The following is a 22,285-nucleotide window of genomic DNA, read 5'->3' as shown; positions in this document are numbered from 1 at the left end:
AGCCAACCTGGGTCAGAGTGTCTGCTTTCTCTACCCACTGGCCCTTACTCATGCACTCCCTGGGCAGGTGTCTCTGGAGCCCGGGCCAGGTCTCTTCTCCCACGGTATGTGCCTTTCCAACAGAGCCCTCACTATGGTTGTACCACATGTTTTTTTGTGTGATGATCAGATTAATGTTAGATTATCCTGATGGTCTCTTCTAATGCTTGTATTCGGTGATTCTAGGACAACCAACCAGTGAGGGGCAGAGCCAGAGCAGTGGCTCTCAACCTCTATTTCTGCCCTGTGCACCTGGGAGATTACAACACACACCTAGTGTGAACTGGCCTACTGAAATCAGAAATGCTCACATGAAGGTGAAGAGCACATTCTCTCTGCCCCTTGTTAGTTGGGACACTTCTTAGCTACAAGCCCCAATGGGCCTCCGTTTCCTTCTCTGGGACGTGGAGACAATGATGCTTGCCCCCTGGGTTCTCGTGAGGTGTAAGTGATCTGAACCTCTTGGCTCCTGTCCGGCGCCGAGGAAGCAGCCCATACGTGGAAGCCACAAGCAGAGTTTCGACTCTGAGGTCAGAGCCATCCTTACGGCATCGATCCCAGCTGGACTTTCGGGTATTTGTTCCCTTCACCAATGAGCATGCCCTTGCCAACCAGAGGGCTAAGGGAGACATGAGGGTAAATCATGGTTCTCAACTGGGGGACATTTTCCTACAGGGGACATCATGCAATGTCTGGAAACCTTTCTGGTTGTCACAGTGGTGGGCAGGAAGGTACTACTGGCATCGAGAGGGTAGAGGCCAGAGAGGCCTCTGAATATTCTCCAATGCACAGGGCAGCCCCCATTACAAAGAATTATCTGGTACGGAATGTCCATAATGGACTAAATGGTAACCAAGGAACACAGACTACAATGAAATAAAAAAATTTCATTTGGTTTTACGTATGCATAAAATATACATACATGCATACTTAGAGAGGCATATATGCCTATCGTTACTGTATGTATATGGGCTCTATAATGTGCACTGTGTGTGTGTGTACGTATTGTGTCCTGCGTCTGAAAGTCCGTAGACTTACGGGACTGACAGCAGGCACAAAGACAAAGCCATGGCACAGACTCCCAGCAATGAGCCAAACTGACTCACCACCCGAGGCTGATTTACAGGAATGAGAAGTTAAACATTTTATCTACGCACAACTCTTTAGGAAAGTAAAGCTTCAGGGAAATGGGGGTGTTCCTGGTGTCCTATAGAGCGTGACCCTGAAGCATGCCATACATTCAGGCCCACACCCTCTTCCTGCCTAACCTCCGGGACCGAGCAACTCTTTACGAAAGTGAGAGGTTGAGAGGTTGCAGGCAGGGGCGAAATGACGCGGGACTGGCCTTTTGTGCTGTGCCACCAACTGGCCAGGCCACCAACATGGACTCACTTTCCCCTCTTTGGCTTTAGTCTCTCATGGGCGAAATGACCTTGCAAGTGTTCTTTCTATTTGGACAGCACGGACTCTTAGTAAGGGAAAAGTGGAATTCCCTCGTGGAGGGCCTGTTCTCCCAGCCACTGTGCTTGGAAGGAAATCAAAAGAGCTGGAACAGCAGCTCGGGAATAAGAAGATAAGACAACCTGAGGCTGGAAGTCCCATCTCCTTCTCTCACTTCTATGTAACGCTTGGAAAGTTACTTAAATGACAAGAGCTACTTATCTCAATGTCTGACACAAGATTAAAGAGGATATTGTTTGAATAGTCTCTGACACAGAGTGAGTACTTGATAAATAGAAGCTGCTATTTTTATTATTAATTGTTATTATTAGGTATTGGGTGACGGCAGAAGTGTGTTTAAGAAATGGTCTTTATTCTGAAAGACTTTACAACCTACCAAAAGAACCAGAGAAGTGGCATAGAAAATGATGAAGTGGAAAATAGAAGCATGGCCACTGAGTTGTTAAGGTGGGGGTTTGCATTTCAGAATGAGAAATTCACTCCAATTCAAGAGATCAGGGAAGACTTTGGTTGGTGGAAAAGGCAGGGAGAGGGTTGGGAGCATTCTAGAATATGCTAGAAAATTCCATTACCTAATGAACTGTTGTCCGGATTTTAAATGCCATCATCTTTACTTTCCCGGCAACAACGAAATGGGCCAAGCAAGTTCTCTCTGTGGTCCACAAGCTGTCTGTGGAACCGATGGATTCCACAAATACTTTATGATCTGCCTGACCCTTCTGTCAGAAAGAACTGGAAAGAAAGAAAGAAAAAACACCGAATACATTCCCTGTCCAAAAGTAGTGCTTGGTGACAGGACACAGGTGTACAGATGGGGGTGGGGGGCAAACAGAGAAGAGAAGGAAAATTTGCAGTGCCTCTTCCCAGCAGTATTTAGAGGGAGTGTTTCAAGAGTGAATGTCTTCCCCTCACCCTTGGGTGGCTCAGTGAGGCTCACAGGCAAGCTGTGTGTGGTGCCAGGCCACACCCAGGGCTCTCAGGCAGCAAAGCGACTTCCATAGGGAGAGAGGGGCAGTGGGGCGTGAGGATGGGAGGCCAGGGCTCTGAAGCAGGTCCCACACAGCGGGACAGAGCCACAGAATTGATGTCACAGCCCAGCCTCCTCCCTCTGATGAAGGGGCAGCGTAGTTTGCATGGGATTAAACGGGAAGCCCCAGATAAAGGGACCGCAGAAGGAAGCAAAGGGCTCCTTATGGAACAAAGGTACTATGACTTATTTTCAGAGATGAGGAACTGAGAGGCATGGAGGGAGAGGTCTCTGGCCCGGTCTCACACTGTAGGTCAGTGGCAGAGCTGGAGCAAGGAACATTCCAGGTCCCAAGGCCTGATGAGCAGGGTGCAGGGAGGCCAGCTGGGCCACCTGAACGGCGGGGCGCTCCACTCCAGCCGAGGAGGAGCCGGGAGCTGGGGAGTGGGGGAGCCGGGGCTGGGGCTGATAAACACAGCCAGCGGCATATCCGGTCCGCACTCAGGGCCTGCTCGACGTCCAGGCACGCAGGTTTGTTGTGGGAAGCCCTGGGGAGCTGAGAGGAAGAGCTTGGGAGAACATGTGGGAAATTGAGCCCGCCAAGAGAAATGAAAAACACGTTAGCTGGTGTGAAGGGAAGAGGATGCAGAGACAATCCATAGCTTCAATGTTTCCGTCATCTGTGGCAGAAAAGGTGAAAGCGGCCTTCTGCGAGGCCAGCCCGAGTCCAAAGCCCAGGCTGCTTAAGGGAAATGCCTCTGGATCCCTCCTCTGTCAGAACCCGCACGCAGAGAGCCGCTGTGTGAGATCACTGCGACGCCGACGTGCAGCGTTTCCCCCGTTTGGCTTCTCGGTGGCTCCCAACTGTGTGTACTCTGCGGATGGGAAGGCTAGTCTAGTGACAGATGTCCCAGCCCTTTAAGGTAGGAGGCAGGGACACAGGATGGCTTCCATGCCAAGTGGCTGTGGTTTGCTGAGCAGAGTAATTGTCCCACTTGAGTCCCGGATTCCCCAGCAAGGCCTCTGGATGGGAAGCGTGGTGAGGTCCTTCCCGGGTCTAAAATGCAAGGGGGGCTCGAAACAGAAAACACAGACGTGACTGAGTAGGACCAGGTGCTGAGGACAAGCCTGCATCATTTCCACGCGGTCTATCCTTCAGCTTTAAGGTTTCCCTCGAGGACTGTGTTACCAGTTGTAGGTTAGATACGGGGCCTCTGAGGCCTGGAGAGGCTTGTGACGTATTCAAGACCACACAACCCGTCACAAAGCTGTGGTTCAAAGTCCTGTCTCTTACTCTTTAAGAATCATGGTAATCGATAGTCTTCCCCTGAAAATGATGTTGTCATAGCAGACACATTCCTCGTTTCCCCCAGGAGCCTGTGTCATGACCTAGCTCTGGGGCTTTCAGGGGAAAGATCCCAGGCTTTGGAGATGGGACACAGGAGATGGCGGCTGGGCTGGCTCACGCGGTCTCCCAAGTGCCGCTTGCGAGCATCTTTGCCTCAACTCCATGTTCAGCGATGCCATGTCGGTAGCTTGAAACCGGCCGCAGTAGGAATATTCCCACCGTGGAAATGGGCATGCTACAAATCAGACCCCCACCCCCCAATGCCGGCTAACTAGCGCAGCACTGGATGGTGCCTGGTCTCCATTACCAGCTGAGAGAAGCAGCATTTGGAAAGTTATGTAGAAATGTGATGTTCTGTGACACCCAAGTTCATGGACAGTGGACTCGTCTTGCTGAGCTGGGTTAGGCCGGCTGGGTGTGGGCGAGTGCGTGTCGGAATCACGGAGAGTGCTAGGACAGAGGGCGGGCACCCGGGCTCCTCGATGGAGGGTAGGGCCTGCTGTGTTTTCCCCAAGTTCCCTCCATGATTCTGGTGCCCACCACAGTCTGAGAACTGCTGGCCTGAACCCCAAACCTCAAATAGGACTCCCTCCTTGACTTTCCTCCTAAGGATGATTAGCATAAGCATAAACAAACAAAATCAGATCTTTAAAAGGAAAGTGCCTGATAAGCCCCACTCTGAGGCTCCGTCTCCTTGCCTGTAAAATGTGGATAATTTGGTCCTTGTCAGCCAGTTATGGAGATGGTTATTCTTTTTTTTTTAATTATTTTTTTGGGAGTTTATTTATTTGACAGAGAGAGACAGCGAGAGGGAATACAAGCAAGGGGAGTGTGAGAGGGAGAAGCAGGCTTCCTGCCGAGCAGGGAGCCCGATGCGGGGCTCGATCCCGAGACCCTGGGATCATGACCTGAGCCGAAGGCAGACGCCTGATGGCTGAGCCACGCAGGCGCCCCTCTTTTTTTTTTTTTTTTTAATGATTTATTTATTTTAGGGAGACAGAGAGAGCTTAAGCTCAAGCGAGCGCGAGCTGGGGAAGGGCAGAGGGAGAGGGAGACAGGCAGACTCCCTGCTGAGCGGGGAGCCCCGGGCAGGGCTGGATGCCAGGACCCTGAGACCATGACCAGAGTTGAAAAGAGAGTCAGACACTTAACCAACTGAGCCACACAGGCGCCCCTTGTGACGGCAATTCTGTAAGCGGGACGCTGTGCACCGTGTGGCATTGTGACGGCAAAACTAGGCAGATGAGCTCTCCTTTGGCTTGGTTCTCCTTGGAGTGCTGGGGACACCCTCCTTTCCCCTCCTGCTTCCACATCCTATTTTTGAACCTGGCATATTTGGGCTCAGGGATTAAATGACCAATGGAGCCAACAAACCTGTGTGAGTGCCCTGCGTCTGCGTTTCCCGGCACCTCTGCTCCTTGGATCTGCCTCCCCCCAGGGGCGACGGCTGGCCTCCAGCCTGGGCTGAGGACACCCAGCAGCCCCCGTCTCTTTTCCCAGCCTCACTTCTCAGAATCTGCGGCTGTGTTTTATGGAGTAGCTGTCCCGCCTGGCAGGCTACCTGGCTTGAATCTGTAAACTGTCCCTCTCTCCCCTGTGTTGTGGAGTAGGGCCAACCTGGCCCCAGCCGGTGACCTTTCCTGACGGGTACAGATGAAGTCCCCAAGCCTGTGGGCAGGGGCCAAGCTTCTAGCGTGCACTTGCCACGATCTCGCCAGCCAGTGTCTCCTCTCCGGGTCTCCCATTCCTCATCTGGTGTTCCCAGTGGGGAAGCTGTTGGCATTTTGCATGGGATGTTTCTTTATTAAAAGTCCTAGACATTACCGGAAGTTTAACATTCCTGGTGTCCAGCCACTAAATGCCTGTAGTGTCTGCTTTGTCACTGTGACAACTTCAAACACCCCCGCAGTGCGTGCCTGTGCACACACGTGCACGCACACACACACGCGCACACACACGGACACACTTCTCCACATGGCCCCGTGGGGCTGGTTCTGCTCCAGGACTCTATCCTGAAAGGGCTCCATCTCCTCATCTGGTAAAGGGGCCAGGGAGATTCCCCAAAACCCGAAGAGCGTCTTCGGGAGTGAAACCACAAGAGCTGCCCCAGGGCTGGGAGGAGAGGCGAACTGTGCCTCTGCCCCATTCCCCACAAATCTCCGCTTAGACTTATTTAATCTCTATCAGTTCCACAAAACAGCCTGTTTGGAGAAAAACCCCTGTGGCTAAATGAAGTGTGAAAACCACTGGACTGGATCAGAGGTTGCTAAATGACAGCCCAAGGGTCCAACGCACTCAGCACACATGTTTTGTTTGGCATGGGATTTTAAGATATTTGGAGCTAACATTAAAAAAAAAAATTCTGGATTTTAGGCTTCTCGAAAGGATTACAAAACAACAACGACAAGGAAATGGGAAGATGTGGCGACACAGAGCCCAGATCTCTCTACAGGGCGACAGTGGGCTACAGCTGAGTACTGCTGCCCACAGAGGTGGGGCCTCCAAACCCTTGTATCTTTTACTTGCCTGGCTCTGGAGGCAGCAGTGTGCAATGCTTGGATGAGCTCGGTGGTTCTCAACCCAGAGTACCTGGGGGAGCTTTAAAATTCCAGTGCTGGGGCGCTCAGCCAAACTAATTTAATAACTGTCTTTGGGGGTGGGGCCTAGGTATTAGTACCTTTAAAATCTCTCCAGGGGATTTTACTGTGCAGGCAGTCAGGAGAACCAGCAGACTCTAGGGGATCTCTAGTTTGGAAACTGGTACTTGCTCCCTACCCTCCTGCCCCTTTAATCCCCAGTCTCTTTCCCTTCCTCTGGAAACCCCTGAGTCCCCCCAGACATAGCCCCGTTGGTACTCTTGCTCAGTGAGTGAGTTCTCACTGGCTTCGCCGGGCCTCCCACCGGACTCAGTACTGTCTGGTCAGATCCAGTCAATGTTCTGTTCTTACCAAGGCCCCACAGGCTCAGAGGCTTCTCTTGGGGTCCCAGCCCCACCACAGGGAAACTGCTAGCTTCCTACTCACTAGCTGCTATCAACCTCTGCCACGGAAGCAAGTCCGGGCTCCTTCCAAGCATTTCATCTGGAGGGACCCCTTCCAAGACACTGCTCTCTGGGCGTGATTCATTTGTATAAATCCCAAAAAGTAACCTATAGAGTTCTCCAACTCAGCCCTGTTGACATGTGGGGCCAGAAAAGTCTTTGCTATATGGGCTGCCTTGTACATCGAAGGACGTCTAGCAGCATCCCTGGCCTCTATCCACTAGATGCCAGAAACCCTGCCACCCCCACCAAGAGTCAAGACAACTAAAAGAGTCTCAGGACATTGCCAAATGTCCTTTGGGGCCCAAAATCACACCCACCGAATGCCACCGCTGTAAAGTAATTCATGGTCTCACTTTCTCTTAAGGCATACGTGATATTTGCTAATATTGCAATTTTTTTTCTTATTTTGAAGATTGTATTTATTAGAGAGAGAGTGCTCAGTGAGAGAGAGGATGAGTGGGGAGGAGAGAGGGGCAGAGAGAGACAGGGAGAAGCAGACTCCCCACTGAGCAGGGATCCCTACTTGGGGCTCCATCCCAGGACCCTGAAATCATGATCTGAGCCAAAGGCAGATGCTTCACCGGCTAAGCCACCCAGGTGCCCTTAATATTGCGATGTTTATGCCATCCTCATACCTGTGTGCTCCCCAGCCTTGTGTCCCCTGGGACCCCAGTTTCCCTTTACAGTAAATAGATCTCTCTAATCCTACCCACCCTCAATGTTTGTTACCACACCTGTAATGACACATCCGTTCATCCAGTTGCTCAAAAGCCTGGAAGTCTTTTTCATCCCTCTGATCCTCAGTTTATGTAGCTAAGTAATCGACAAGTCTTAGAGGCTCTATGCTAGAGGTATCCTTCCACTTCTTACCATTCCCATTGGTACCAATTTTGTCCATCATTTTTTTGTTTTTTGGTCTGAATGATTTCAATAGTCTCATTTCTTCTTCTACAATCCATTCTCCTTCCTGCAATCAGAGGGGTCTTTAAGGAATACAAACCAGAACGTGCCATTTAACTACTTAAGAGTTTTTAGTGGCTTCCCATTCTTAGAATAAAACCCAAATTCCTTATAAGGGCCTATGAAGCCAATCTGGTTTCAGCCAAGTCCTCTAGCCACTGTTCAAACTATTTTCCCCTGTTACATTCCCATTGGCTTGCTGCCTTTCTACATCTTGGCTATACCAAAAGCTTTCCTGCCCCAGGGCCTTTGCACATGTCATTCCCTCTGCCTATTACTTTTTTACAGCCTGGTTTCCACAGCTGGTTTCTTCTTAAGCTTCAGAGCTTACCTTAAGAGCCACTATTGCAAATAGTCACCCTTCTCTGCCCCAAGTTATTCAATATCCATTGAATCAAGAGAATCAAGCCATTACCTTTTTTATTACCTTTCAAGCAATTGTTACAAATTATAATTATCTTGTTCATTTTTTAGTTTCCTTGTTATCCTGCATCTTGTCCCACAAGCCGATGTGTGGGCAGATCCCTCCTCTTCTCTCTGACTGTAACCTAGGACCTAGCACAGTGCTTGGCACCCAGCATAGGCACCATCAATGTCTATGGAAGGAATCAGTAAATGGATACTTGCAAGCCTCAGGTCCCAGACTCCTCAACGTACTTATGGTAGAGGATGACAGAGGCGCTTCCAGCTCTGACATTTTAAGATGCCACAGACTCTGCACCAGAAAAATGTCAACTCACAGTGGGCCACTGGGAATTCCATGAGTCACTCAGGGGATTATTACAATCTTAGTGCCTCTGTGACCATAATAGGGCCTTCTTTGGTGGAAGGATACTGATTTCTTAAATGTCAGCGCTAGAAGGGAACGTACAGTCAAGGCACAATCTCTTCATTTGACGAGTCAGGAATGCACCCCTGAGCTCTATCCTGCACTCACCGAATGCACCTGGCACTGAGAGATACGGAAGACGGCTCCGTTCTGGCCGAGAGGGCCAGACCGCCTCGTGCTGTTGGTGCAAGTACTCCTGTTCTCATGAGCCTGGTTGCGGTGGCCTGGCAGCTAATCCAAAGCTCGGGCCATGACCTGTGCTTTCTGCCGGCAGAAAGGAGAGACTGCATCTTTTCGTTTTCACCTGAGGTTGGCAGAAAAATGGTCTCCCAAGAGTTTGTGGTGACGCTTGCTCACTCCTGGTGTTCAAGGGGAACTGAGTGATTTAGAAGAGTTTACACTCTCCACTTAAAACAGCTGTGGCTTAGCTCTCCGCTTCCGAGGTCCGTCAGCAGAGTGGAAGAGCTGCGTGAGAATGCGTTGTCAAAGACGATAGGGAAGAAGAGGCTTAAGACTAACAGGAAAGAAAGGAAGCTCGTGGAAAAGAAGGATCACGGAAAAGAGCAAGGAAACGTTGCTGTGGCAGCTGCTATACGGGGCTGACTGGAAACCCGAAGGAAACCCAAGGAGAAGGGCTGGAGAAGGGGGTGAGTCTCCTCCGGGGCTGTTTGCCGCACTCTCTTTCAAGACTTTGGCGTGGGACCATGTGCCAACCCTGTCTTCTCTCTGGTCCTCTGTCAAACGAAACGGGTGGGGCAATGGTCTTGGAGTAATTTCTAGAGTTCTCTTTATTTGTCACTTTTTGTTGCAAAACCACAGACAGATCCCCAAATAGAACTGAGAACGTGCTCTGACATCCTTTCAGTTATGTGCCAGTTTATTCAAAGTCAGCCCGTGGCTTTCGAAAAGGCTGATGGGCCCGAGTGACACAATGAAGGAACAAGTGGTGAAATGCAGAGCCACTTCCCTTCGCTCAGGCAATCAGCCAGGCATCGCAAAGATCCTCGCGACACCTGAACACCACCCCACTTCTTTTTCCCCAGAGCCCAAAGTCCCAAATACTTCGAATGAAAGCCAATAATAAAAGGATACGTGCCTTTTGAAGCTTGTAAAGGGCTTTCACAGATTTTATTTCGTGTAAGCCTTGCAACAAACGTGCGAGGCAGTCTTCTTCTCAAATTACCAACAAGGAAACTAAAAGTGAGAGCAAAGGATTTGCCCAAGGTCACCCGGAGTGCCAATTAGCCCCTGCCTGCCCTCTGCTCCTTTCCACATGCTTCTCCTGCTCTGCTTCGCGTCACGGGGACCTAGAGGCCGCCGTGCAGCTAGTGGGAGTGTGCAACACAAGGCTGGTCAAGGGTCGGGGGTAAACTGCCTGTGTCTCCTCTCTCTCTGCCTCCTGGGGTGTCTCCCGCAGGGGCTTCATGTGCTCTCTCAAATCATCCAGCTCCTGCCAGATAATCCCCCGGCTTCTGGGATCTTGTGACATCACCTTCTCCCGTGTCCCTCCCAGACACCTCCTCCTGCTGTTGCTAATCTCTGGTTCCTTACCATCCCTGCTTGGCTTCTCGGCTCTTCTCTCACCTGTGCCCCCAGTTCTTTATATGGAATTTCTCGGGTTGAAAGACCTAAAGTGGTTTCCGTTTTCCTGGTTGGACACAGCCCAAACCCCCTGGCTGGGAAATCACTACTATGAGGAAGCTAGAAGCATGGCAGAAACGGCCTGAGACAGCATAGCAAATGTGTGTGTGTGTGTGTGTGTGTGTGTGTGTGTGCGTGTGTGTGTGTGTGTGTACACGGGTAAGCATGTGCATTTCACCATGAAATGGCAAGAGCCTTTTTCCCTGGGAACCGAGCTTAGATATCTTTAGATCTCAAGGCTCTAGCACCATGCCTGGAGTGCAGCAGGAATCGGTAAATGTTGGCTGACCTGATATATCTGTTTGGTGAAACATACCCAGCCAGAGTGGCTGTGTAGTTTATCACTCTATCTCAAAGTGTCTATTAGACATAAGAAATACAGGTCCTTCTAGTCTATAAAACATACCGGTGAGCCATTCGGCCACACTCTGCAGAACCACACAGAGAACAGCGTCATCAGTGATTTCTATGGGCTCTTTCTGACTTTGAACCATAGTAGTTATTTTAGATGAAAGATATTAATTACTCGAAACTTGCAGAAATGTACAATTGCCCAAAAAAGAAAGTGGGTGAAAACTGGATGAAAGACATGGGAAAACATGGGGGGGGGGGGACAATTCCTTTAAATTATGTCAGTTTCCACATGTTTATGCAGGCCAAGTTGCAGAGTGTAAGCTTTGGCCCGGGATGGAGAGATCTGGGTGCTGGTGTCAGCTCTGCCACTAACCAGCTGTCTGGCCTTGGGCCAGTCCTTTCTCTCCGGCCCTCGGTTTCCTTGTTGGTAAAACGAAGACGTACGATGAAATGATTTTGTGCTAAAATATCCAAAAGCTTGTCAGTTTCTAGACAATCAAGCCCACTTTTACTACTTTATGAACTAAAAGACCTCACTTCATCTGACTGAGATTTACCCTTGCAGCCTCTCCACACTCCTCGGCCCTCCCTGCCCCGGGCTCAGCCACTGCCTCATGACCCTTGACCTTTCCGATCCTATTCTCTCTATTTGTAATTGTCTTCCCGGGGCGCCTGGGTGGCACAGAAGTTAAGCGTCTGCCTTCAGCTCGGGTGTGATCCCGGCATTCTGGGTTCGAGCCCCACATCAGGCTCCTCCGCTATGAGCCTGCTTCTTCCTCTCCCACTCCCCCTGCTTGTGTTCCCTCTCTCGCTGGCTGTCTCTATCTCTGTTAAATAAAGAAAATCTTTAAAAAATAAAATTGTCTTCCGTGCTCTTTACCCCACTTTGTGGCTCAGCTTAAATTTCCCTCTTTTTTGCAGTGGTCTCATTTCCCCCTCCTATTGGGATAAAAGGAATAAGATGCCTTGTCAGGGAGAGGAAAGTGCGGGGCACTGGTTAAGAGAGCGGACTGTGGGGCCGGAATGAGTGCGCTTAAACCCTGGGCCTGCGATTTACTAGCTGTGTGACAGGGACGGAAGGTCACTTCCTGGCTATGTCTCAGTTTCTTCACCTGCAAAGTGTTTATCATTTTCCTGGTTGGACACAGACTAAACTACCTGGGTAGGGAATCACAACTAGTCTGGGGGCTGTAAATGTGGCAGAAATGGGCTGAGGCAACACACCAGGGGTGTGTATGTGTGTGTGTGTGAGTGTGTGTGTGTGTGTGTGTTTTCTTCTCAAACAGCCAGATTCTGTCTTCTATGACTTAAGCTTGAACATTTCTGGATCTTTAAGCTCCAGCACAGTGATCGACATGGCGGGCACTAGTGAATGTTTGCTGAACTAGTGAATGTTTAATCCTGGCAAGGGTTAACTTAGGTGATCCCTTCTGTGCCTAGAAGAGGGCGTGGCGCACGGGGACACGTGGTGGTGCAGCCATCACTATCATCACACCATTATGTGGGTTCCACCGGCTTTCTACTTCCCTGGATTAGAGCAGAGATCCATCCATTTTTGCGTTCTTCCCACGTTCAGATGTTGAAGTGTCAAATCCCACTACTTCAGAATGTGGCTACATCCAGAGGTAGGGGCTTTGAAGAGGTGATTGAGTTAAGATGAGGCCATAGGGTGGGCCCTACTCCAATCTGGCCGGGGTCCTTCTGAGAAGAGGGCCTCCGGACCCAGAGAGAGACAGGAGCAGGGGTTCGGGTGCACAGAAGAAGGACCCTGTGAAGAGGCAGCGGGAGGGAGGCCTCAGAGGAAACCAGCCCTGCCGGCACCTTGATCTTGGACTTCCAGCCTCCGCAACTGTGAACAAACGAATATGTGTTGTTTCAAGCCCTCCGTCTGTGGTATTTTGTTCTGACAACCCTAGCAAACCAATATAGAAGCGAAGTGGTTTTGTTTTTTTTTGTTTTTTGGGGTTTTTTTTGTTTTTTTCGGAAACGAAGTTTTTATTCACATATTCAGCAAATATTTATGGAACATCAATTATGTGCCAGGCACTGATTTGCTACTGAGTGCTCAAACATCAAAGAGAAAGAGCTTCTGTTTTCAGGAACTACTAGTCTAGGGGAAGAGATGGACATCCACAGATCATTATAGGGGGAGTGTGGTAAGAGCGAGCCAGGAGAGATCCGCGCCCTCAGAGGGCACATCAGTGCTGGATGGGGGTGGGGTTGACAAGAAAGGGCTGTTTGGCCTTGTGTATTGTTTGATGCCTGGCACCCCGGCAGTGCTGTGCTCACAGCCCATCCTCTACGTGAAGCAAGGAGATTTCTTAGCACTCAAGGAAACAGAGCCCACGGGCTGACTCTGCTAAGCGTTGACTGTTGCCAAGGCCCCACGAAGCTAGGGCAGTGGAAAGGCTGATGGATGGGAAGGAAGAGGAAGTGGGTTCTCATCGCAGCCCTACCACAAGCCGGTGGTGTGGTGACCCAGTACAACGCCCTTCCTTGTCTGGACCTCTATTTCCTCATCTGTAAAACATGACAAGGTTGGGATAGTTCATCTCTAAGGTCCCTTCCAGCTCTATAAAATCTTTTCTGAAATCGAGTTCACCAAAGATACGGTCTGAGTCTCAGTTTCCTTTTTCATCACTCGAGGGTGTTAGTTATCTTTGCATTCTTTTTAATTCACAGAGATTGTGTAAGTCTGTATTTGGAACCTCTCGTACCTTCCGTCCGTGAGCATTGATTAATGTCAACAGGCAACTGCCCCTGAGTTAAGAGTATGTGCTAGATGTAATGGGGTCTGGCCTCCGTTTCCCCATCGACTCCACTCAGTTGTGAACACTTAAAATGGTTTACCTTTCAAACAGGAAGTCATAGAAACACAGCCCTGTACTAACCGCAAGTCTTTGACTTAATAACTAGATCGTCAACTAAGTCAATCCCCGCTGAAGGAGGTGATGGGAAACATACAAAATGAAGGATTGGTCTGTTGACATTTCCTGGAAAGAAAGTCATGTCTTCCACTCAGCTACTCACAGCAAGGAGTAGTTACCACAAGTATCTTCAAAGCCAAGTTCTATTAAGATAGTTTGGAGAGAGAGTAAATCAGTTAGGAAAAAAAAATTGTCAGTGTCCAAGATTAGGAAGCTTCAATGAATTTTGATACATTCATATGTAATTTATGCAGCATTTAAAGCATTATTTTAAAAGATAATCTCATAGCATGTAGAAACACAACATAATGATAAGAGAAAAAAGCAGGATACAAACCATAATTTAGCATAATCTTATTTTCTATCAGGTGTATACTATATATCCTATATATACCTAGGGAAAAAAAAAGACCTGAAAAAAAAAGAAATACTCCAAAATATTAACAGAAGTAATATCCGGAAGGAGGAAGTATGAGTGGTTTTTATTGGTTTCTTTATACTACTCTCCATTTTCAAATTTCTTTCAATATGTATTCGTTTGTGTGATTAGTCATTTAGCAAATATTTCTTATGTATCAACTGTGAGCCACCGTGTTGCAGACAATAGAGAGAGAGGCGAACCCCAGCCGTCCTGCAGTTTACCCTCTAGTGAGCGGACACAGATCATAAAGAAGAAACACGAATGAATCAGCAAGATGGTGCAGATGGTGATACAGCCAGGGAATGCACCTAGTCATGGTGATGAAAAGGAGAGGGAGCGGGGCCCGCATCAGGGAGGCCGGCCCTGAGGAAGTGCCATTACCTTTGAGACTGACTCATGCAAGGAAGCCCAAAGATCCGGCAGGAGAGCAGTCCCCTCGGAGGGAACAGCAAGGCTGCAGGGCCGGAACCGCACTGGCACCCTGGGCCCCGGAAGAAGCCGAGTATCTTCAGTAGCTGCAGTGGGACCCCAGAAAACAGTCACGCGGGGAGTGATAACATCACATAGCCCTCAGAAGGATGACTCTGGCTGCAGAATGGAGAGGGGCCCCTGGTCGTAGAGGCAGAGTAGAGACAGGGAGACCTGTTAAGAGATGCGTTTGCTTCAAATTTGCCAATTCTGTGACATCTGTTTCCGTTAAGTGTGAAATGAGGCTGTTGGGCTAGGCCAGTGATTTCTAAGAGCACCTCCAGTACTTACAAAAGAAAACACGTTATTATTTTTTGTGTGTCTGTTTACCTTTTCAGAAAGCATGTAAGCCTCTTATACACAGGGCCCAAGTCCTGTCCCCTCTCTTTAGTTATTCCCAGTGCACCGCCTTGCACTTCCAGGGCCTAGGGAAGGTGTGCAAATCGGGGGGGGGGGTATATGTATGGCTGAGTCATTAGTCCTCAGGGTAGTTTCTACTGTGCTTCCTTGTGAACTCGCCTGCCCGCTGAGGTCTTTATCCTGAAGGTACTACGGAGCCACTGAAGGTTGCTTCTCTGTTTTACTGTGTCTCAGGCAGCAATGAAGGGAAGTCTGGAGAGAACCCAGTGCGGAAGCAGGGAGACAGAGAGACACATTGTTTTCCTAGAGAATGCCCCTGGGCTGTGATACTCGAGAGAGCCTATCTGTGCTAAAAGGGGACACCTCCTCGGCACAAAAACACCCCCCTGGTGGTGTGAGCAAACACTGGGAGGTGAGAAAGTGTGAGACTCCACCTATTTATAACTGGGGGAAATGAGGCACAAAGAGACAAAGTGAGTCATGTGCCAAGGATTTCTGACTTCAGGGCCTCCTCTCGGCTAATGTGAAAACCAGACTCCACTGAGTGTGTCATCCAGGGGGGAGGAGGGACTCTGCTTGTGCCCGAATGGAGGGGAAGGGAGGGTCGGGGTGGGCCACACGGGGAAGGGGGAGACAAGTGTCCTGGGCAGAAACGGAGAGCAATGCTCTGCTACCTTCATGCGGACACTCCCATAATCCCAGAAATGCTAAAATTGGCTGTCGAGCTTGTGTTATGAAACCAGAGCAGATCACACAAAAGAAAGAAGCAAAACTTGAGTCATCGCGATGAGAGTCCTTGCGGAGAGCATGCAAACCCAAGCGAAAATAGATCAGAGACGCTTTCCCAGGAGACGCAGAGCTTGGAGATCCTAGAACCAAATGTGTCACGTGAAAGATGGGGAGGCCAAGGTGGGGACGGGAGGGAGTGTCACACCCTGGAGATGGAGAACAGGCTCCGCCAGCAGTGTCGAGACTGGGACTCGAACTCAGCTCTCCCCACTCGGAGGTCACTCCTTCACAACGAATTCTGGCTCTAACTCCTTGTTTGCCAAACTGACAGATGGGGCACAAGAGCAGGGGCAATTAAAGTGACCTCAAATCCTGTTGCCATGTATACACACACACACACACACACACACACACACACACACACACATTGTTTTAGTTTGGCAAGGTCTTTCTTTCGCTAAGTACCATGGACCATTACTTAGATATCTGCATCTGTCACCCCCCAGTTCAAAGGCACAGCTCGTGGAACCTAGAGAGCTCTCAGTCCAACCCCTTTATTTTACAGATGAGGACCAGAGTCCAGCATGGAGGAGGAGGCAGAGTCACCTAAACCAAGAACCAGAGCAACCTGTCCCCCAATCCAGTGCTCTTCCTAGCACTGGCCCGAGACCTGCAGGAAGGGAAACTGTGATTTTTAATACACGTTCTCAAGTTCTCAGAAGGAAGGTGTTAGAGATCTAGACAATTCCCAGCTCATTGCTTTCGCTAAGGCCTGAAGTCTCGGCACACTGATTGTTGAAATTCTACAGAAATCTTTAAACTTCTCTGAAAGTCTTTACCATGATGGTAACAATCACAGTCATCCATTAAATAAACATTTACTGAATGTCCACTTTGTACCGGCACTCTGCTGGGTCTTTGGAATGTACCTTTAATCTCTCATTTCCATGATATTATGATGCAGATATTATCGTTCTTGTTTTTTTCACAGAGGGAAATACAAGTTGGAGAGGCCAAGCAATTTTCTCCTGGACATAGATTCAGGAAGAGTCAGAGTTGGGATTTGAACGTCTATTGACTTCTGTTATGCGGAGCGCCTCGGGGACGTGGTGGTCTGTACCACACTGTGGACACCACCTGGGGGAGGCTCACAGTCCTGGGGGCGGGCCAAGTTTCTCCACACCCCATCCTGTTCTGAGGTGCCAAGCAGATGTGAACTCTTGTTTACTCGTGAGGTCCCCAAGTCGCTCCCAGAGGCTCAGGGTGGGGTTCCAAAGAGCCAAGACCCACGGTAGCTGGGCTAGGCTGTGAGGAGGCTCAGATCAGAGCAAAGCTCATTAACTTGAGAGAACGACTATCCTTGAGAGATTTGGCTCAGAGATGTGAAGGAAATGAGTAAGAATATATCCAAGAGGGATAGACTCAGACTGCAGAAAGGATCTAGAACACACTTCTAAAGTCGGTTTGCTGCTGGAAGCCCCTCCGCGTTTTATGTGAATACACCTTTCCTAGCAGACCCAGAGAGTTTCCTGCACAAAACAAGAATTTCCTCTAGCGTCCCCAGTAGCATTTTGGTTTTGCTTGAATGTCTTCAGACAGGGAGCTCATTACTTTTCAGACTTATAATTGTTAGAAAGTTCTAGTCTTTACACCGGGCCAGAAATCTGTCTCCCAGATGTGTCCGTGCACTGGGTACAGCTTGGTCCTTTGGCTTACAAAGACCAAATCTGCTTCCAGAGCAGCACTCTGGATATTTGAAGAAAACTTTTATTTTTTATGCCAGTGTTCCCCGAAGTGTGCTGGGCAGAGTAGTAAGCTTGCACAATGTTAATGGATGTCCTCTATAAAACAAACATATCAAAACAAACAGACAAAAGGCCACAAATAGCATTCTGTAGGCATGCTAAGTTAAACCAGGTCAACCAGGTCTGTTTCCTGCAAGTCTGCTCAGAATGTTTACCTCGTTTCTGCATAGTGTGAACTGTGAAATGCGAAGGCCGGCCCTGCAATGTTTCCCAAACTTTGACCTCAAAAGCTTTTTTTTTTTTCTCCCAGTGTACCATTTGCTATTTTCCACATATACTATTAGAAAAAGTGTTTGGAAAATGCTTCCCTACAAAAATCTAGGTTCTTATTATCATTGTCTCCAAGCTAAAAAGTCAGGCTCCTCTAAAGATTCCTTTTGAGACACGCTGAGACCCCCTCACTGCCTTCGCTCTTGCTCTCTAGTGTAGGGCTGTCAGATGAAAATACAGGAAATCCAGTTAAATTTCAATTTCAGATAAACAATGAATTTTTTTTTTTGGTACAAGCATGTTCCATGCAGTATTTGAGACATATTTATATGAAAAAAGAATTTGTTGGTTATCCAAGATTAAAATTTAACTGAACATCCTAGATTTTTATTTGCTCAATCTGGCAAGCCTAGAAGGGCCCCAATGTCCCTCTCCCCTTGAAAAATGTGGGCACAGTACTTCAGAGATGTACCAAGACCGAGACCATTGATAACCTTGCAAGCTACTATCAACCACACTTTTCCCTGAGATGGTTTTATTTTTATTTTTTTAAAGATTTATTTATTTATTTGAGTGAGAGAGAGCACATGGGTGGAGAGGCAGAGGAAAAGAGAATCCTAAGCAGACTCCACACTGAATGCCGAGCCTGACACGGGGCTCGATCTCACGACCCTGAGATCATGACCTGAGCTGAAACCAAAAGTTGGATGCTTAACTGACAGTGCCACCCAGGCGCCCCTCCCTGAGATGTTTTTAAAGGGAAGACAATAATATTTTTATCGATGATTAGGAGTCAGTCTGAGGTTGACAGATCCCTCAGCAAATGTCCTAGTCCTAGCAAAATCCTGACACCAATTTCCTATCGCTCACCCTTATTCATAAGTATATTGAAGTTTCTCTGGTGTTAGTATTGAACATGATCCAAAGATGATTTATAATTCCCTTTTCATTGTCTGTCTTCTCCATTAGACTGTAAGAAACTAAAACACAGGGAACCAGCCATGTCTATCTCTCTCTCTTTTTTTTTTTTTAGATTTTATTTATTTATTTGACAGAGAGAGAGACAGACAGCCAGCGAGAGAGGAAACACAAGCAGGGGGAGTGGGAGAGGAAGAAGCAGGTCCCAGCGGAGCAGGAAGCCTGATGCAGGGCTCGATCCCAGGACCCCGGGATCACACTCAGAGCCGAAGGCAGACGCTTAACGACTGAGCCACCCAGGCGCCCCTAACTGTGTCTGTCTTAGTCATAGTTATATCCCTGGGAGCCAGCACAGGTTCTGCCATTTGTAAGTGTTCAAACATCTTTTCAAGGAATGAATGAATGAATGAGTCAATCCATCCATCCATCAATCAAATGTTGTTTGGGGAGCTAAGTAAATCAGATAAGCTGACACTTGGAGGGGAAGCGATCGCCCATTGGGAGCTTTCCTCATGGTGGGGGTGTGTCCTCCATCCCAAGTTTTCTCAGACCCATTAAATACTGTTCACCTGTGCTACAGGCAAATCCGTTGGAAGATGTGCTTGCAAAACAAGAACATCTAATTGCTATGACTAAAATAAGACTTTTTACCCAAATACAAGCTGTTTTCAAGAAGCTGAAATATTTCCTGGAGCCTGCAGTTTTTACCGAGGTGTGGAACTTGGCCCTTCGAAGCAGGCTGGGCTGTGCCCCATGGGCGTGGGATTGGGGCAAACGACACCCGGTCTTCCCACGGAAACATCCTGGTCCAAGAGAAATTGGGCAAAGTGAACAAGCGCGGGCCTCCGTAGAGCCCTGGGCTGCCAGCTGGGCAGGTATGTGAGCCCATGGTTCTCACTGGGGAAAGTGCTTGTGGTGACTGGCAGGAGGAACCCGAAAGGCCTGGAGCTTGGCTCTAAGCCCCGGTGGACAGAGCTGAGCACTGCCCCCTTCCCAGCATGAGCTCGCCCAAGCTTGGCGCTTGTCAATATCGGAAGCATCCCGGGGACTGTCTCTGGAGCAGGCCGTCGCTTATCTGCAGCTTGGCGGCGGTGGCTTCAGGGCTGGGGAGCGTTAGCATCGAATGCATAAGATAAAATGCAGCAGAAAGCAGAGAAGTACGGTGAGAGGAGCCTGAGTCCTAGGAGGGTAGCAGAGCGCAGGAAAACTTGTGATAGTTCCTGACTGACCACGAAGACCTGAGTTCAAGTCCCAACCCTGCCATGTGGTAGCTCCATGCCCTTAGGCAAATCTTTAAACCTCAAGTATTTTTTGTTTTGTTTTGTTTTTAAGATTTTACTTATTTATTTATTTATTTATTTGAGAGAGAGCGTGCACGAGTCAGGAGAGAAGCAGGGGGAGAGGGACAAGCCGACTCCATGCTGAGCGCAGAGCCCAAAGAGGGACTCGATCCCACGACCCCGCGATCATGACCTGAGCTGAAATCAAGAGCTGGATACTTAACTGACCGAGCCACCCAAGCGCCTCTAACCTCAGTCTTTTTATCTGTGAAATGGGAACAAGCATGCTGACCTCAGAGTTGGAAGGCTTAGGTAAGATGGCAGATATAAAAGCCCTTTGTAAACGGGCAAGTGCTAGGTCAATGTGAGGGACTGTGGCAACACAGTGTCCTCTTGAGCACCGTGCCATGGCCTGCAGCACTGGACAGATCCAAGAGCTCGCTGCCAGGAGAGCATAAAAGAGCCCCCAACTGGGAGAGGAGAAGGATGTTTCTTACACAGCCTGAAGCAAAATAAGAAAAGCTTCAAGTTACATTATACAATTCTTTTTAATTATAGAAGAAAACATTTCCAAGCACACATTGGCAAACATAAAATCTCAGTGGGTAGGAGTCTTTAAAATATCAAAAAATCCCTTGGGAACGTTGTTATGGCCTTAAGATGTAAGGCTCTAGGTGAGCCTTGAATTCAGCATGAATGTTCCTATTGATCCCCTGGAGTCTGTCACTGGCTCTGGTTGAGGCCCTCGCGGGCTTTGCTGGTAAACAGGAGCGAAACACACACAAGTGTAGTTCCAGTTCATCGGAGGGAAAATAACGCAGAGTGTGGTGGCAGATAAGTTACTTGCCACTGTCTCTGTGGAGAGATGTTACACTCACCAGAGGAAAATTTGTTAATGTGCGAATATGTGTGTACATGTGTTTACTGTGCCAAGGCCGTAAAGGACGCAGTGGGACATCTCGCCTTGAAAGGCTTTCCTGCCGGGGCTTGGTCTGTTTCTCCCTCTAGTGTCGCATTTCATGCGGTGGTTCCTTATGCAATGCACTACTTGGGGTCCCACCACAGTCCCCACCAGGACCTGCAGTCCTCTGATCCCCCATCGTTCCATTTACTTCGTGGTACTGCCGACTCTGTGCAAAGGGTGCCCGGGCTTGGAGCGGGGCAGAGGCTCTGCTTACAACTCTGGGAGGGCACAAGGCAATCTTTATGCAACCTGACCTGCCCATCCTCCCCTCCTTGCCTAGGCCAAGAATAGTCAATGATCATGTTCTGGAAGAAACCCCACCTTGTCATGGTGAGAAATGAGCCAAGAGGAGTGGGAGCAGAGAAGGAGGCAAGGGCAGGAGGCCAAGCCTAAAAGCCCAAAGCTCCAAAGTTACAGGGTTTGGATCAGGTCTGATCCCCACCCCAAGGACTGGCTTAGGCCTGATGATGCCCAGCGAGGAGTATGTTTCCACACCTCCCAATGCCCGCTGGGTTTCCATACCACGCACATAAGTACAGAAGAGTGTGTTCGGAGAGGCAGTGTTTTTTTTTTTTTTTAAGATTTTATTTATTTATTCGACAGAGATAGAGACAGCCAGCGAGAGAGGGAACACAAGCAGGGGGAGTGGGAGAGGAAGAAGCAGGCTCATAGTGGAGGAGCCTGACGTGGGGCTCGATCCCGTAACGCCGGGATCACGCCCTGAGCCGAAGGCAGACGCTTAACCGCTGCGCCACCCAGGCGCCCCGGGAGAGGCAGTGTTTTTAAGTGAATATTTACATGTAAAGGTGCGTTTCTAAGAAAACACACACAAGCGTCCCTGGGAAGCCATGTGTGTGCCCTTATCTACGTGAGAGTGCTTTTGTAGAGTAGATACCCATCTGATCTCCACTGTAAACATATCAGTGACTTCTAAAAGCTCTTGGGATAAAGCCCCAAATCTTTATTGTGGCCTAGAAGTCTCTTCATGTGTGGCCCCTGGTCTTCCTCTTGGGGGCTTACCTTGTACCTTGCTTTGCTCTCCTTCTCTGCACACTGACTAAACTGACCTTGGCTCAGTCTTCTTATGCATAAGGTCCCTTACCACAGGACATTTGCACATGCTTTTCTACCTGAGTGGCCTGCTCTTCTCTCCTTTCTTTTTCAAGAAATTATCTAGCTATCCTTCAGCTCCCAGCTGAAACCTTGCTTCTTTGGGAGAACCTTTACTGAGCTCTTAGAATTAGTCAGATTCCCTCAAAATGCCACAAATCTCCTCCATAGCATCAATCACAGTTGCAATGTGGCATGCATTTTTAAAAAGTTCTCTCTGTCCGGGGTGCCTGGGTGACTCGGATGGTTGGGCATCTGCCTTTGGCTCAGGTCATGATCCCAGGGTCCTGGGATCAAATCCCACATTGGGCTCCCTTCTCAGCGGGGAGCCTGCTTCTCCCTCTCCCTCTGCCACTCCCCCTGCTTGTGTGCTCTCTCGCACTGTCTCTTTTTCTCTCTCAAATAAATAAATAAAATCTTTTTTTAAAAAAGTTCTCTCGGGGCGCCTGGG

The 22,285-nt window shown here is 48.9% G+C and overlaps 1 long non-coding RNA gene across 1 annotated transcript in view; it reads right to left on the bottom strand.

Moving 5' to 3' along the window:
• Nucleotides 1-22,285, bottom strand: part of LOC130543707 (uncharacterized) — a 64,011-nt gene extending 41,726 nt beyond the window's left edge. The window contains exon 1 of the long non-coding RNA XR_008959213.1: nt 1-22,285. This exon is cut by the window's left edge and continues 27,915 nt beyond it. This is a non-coding gene — a long non-coding RNA (uncharacterized LOC130543707).

This window comes from Ursus arctos, unplaced genomic scaffold (genome assembly GCF_023065955.2).
Source record: "Ursus arctos isolate Adak ecotype North America unplaced genomic scaffold, UrsArc2.0 scaffold_15, whole genome shotgun sequence".
Classification (NCBI taxonomy): domain Eukaryota; kingdom Metazoa; phylum Chordata; class Mammalia; order Carnivora; family Ursidae; genus Ursus; species Ursus arctos.
Note: the sequence above shows the minus strand (reverse complement) of the source record. Positions and strands in the feature narration are given on the sequence as shown.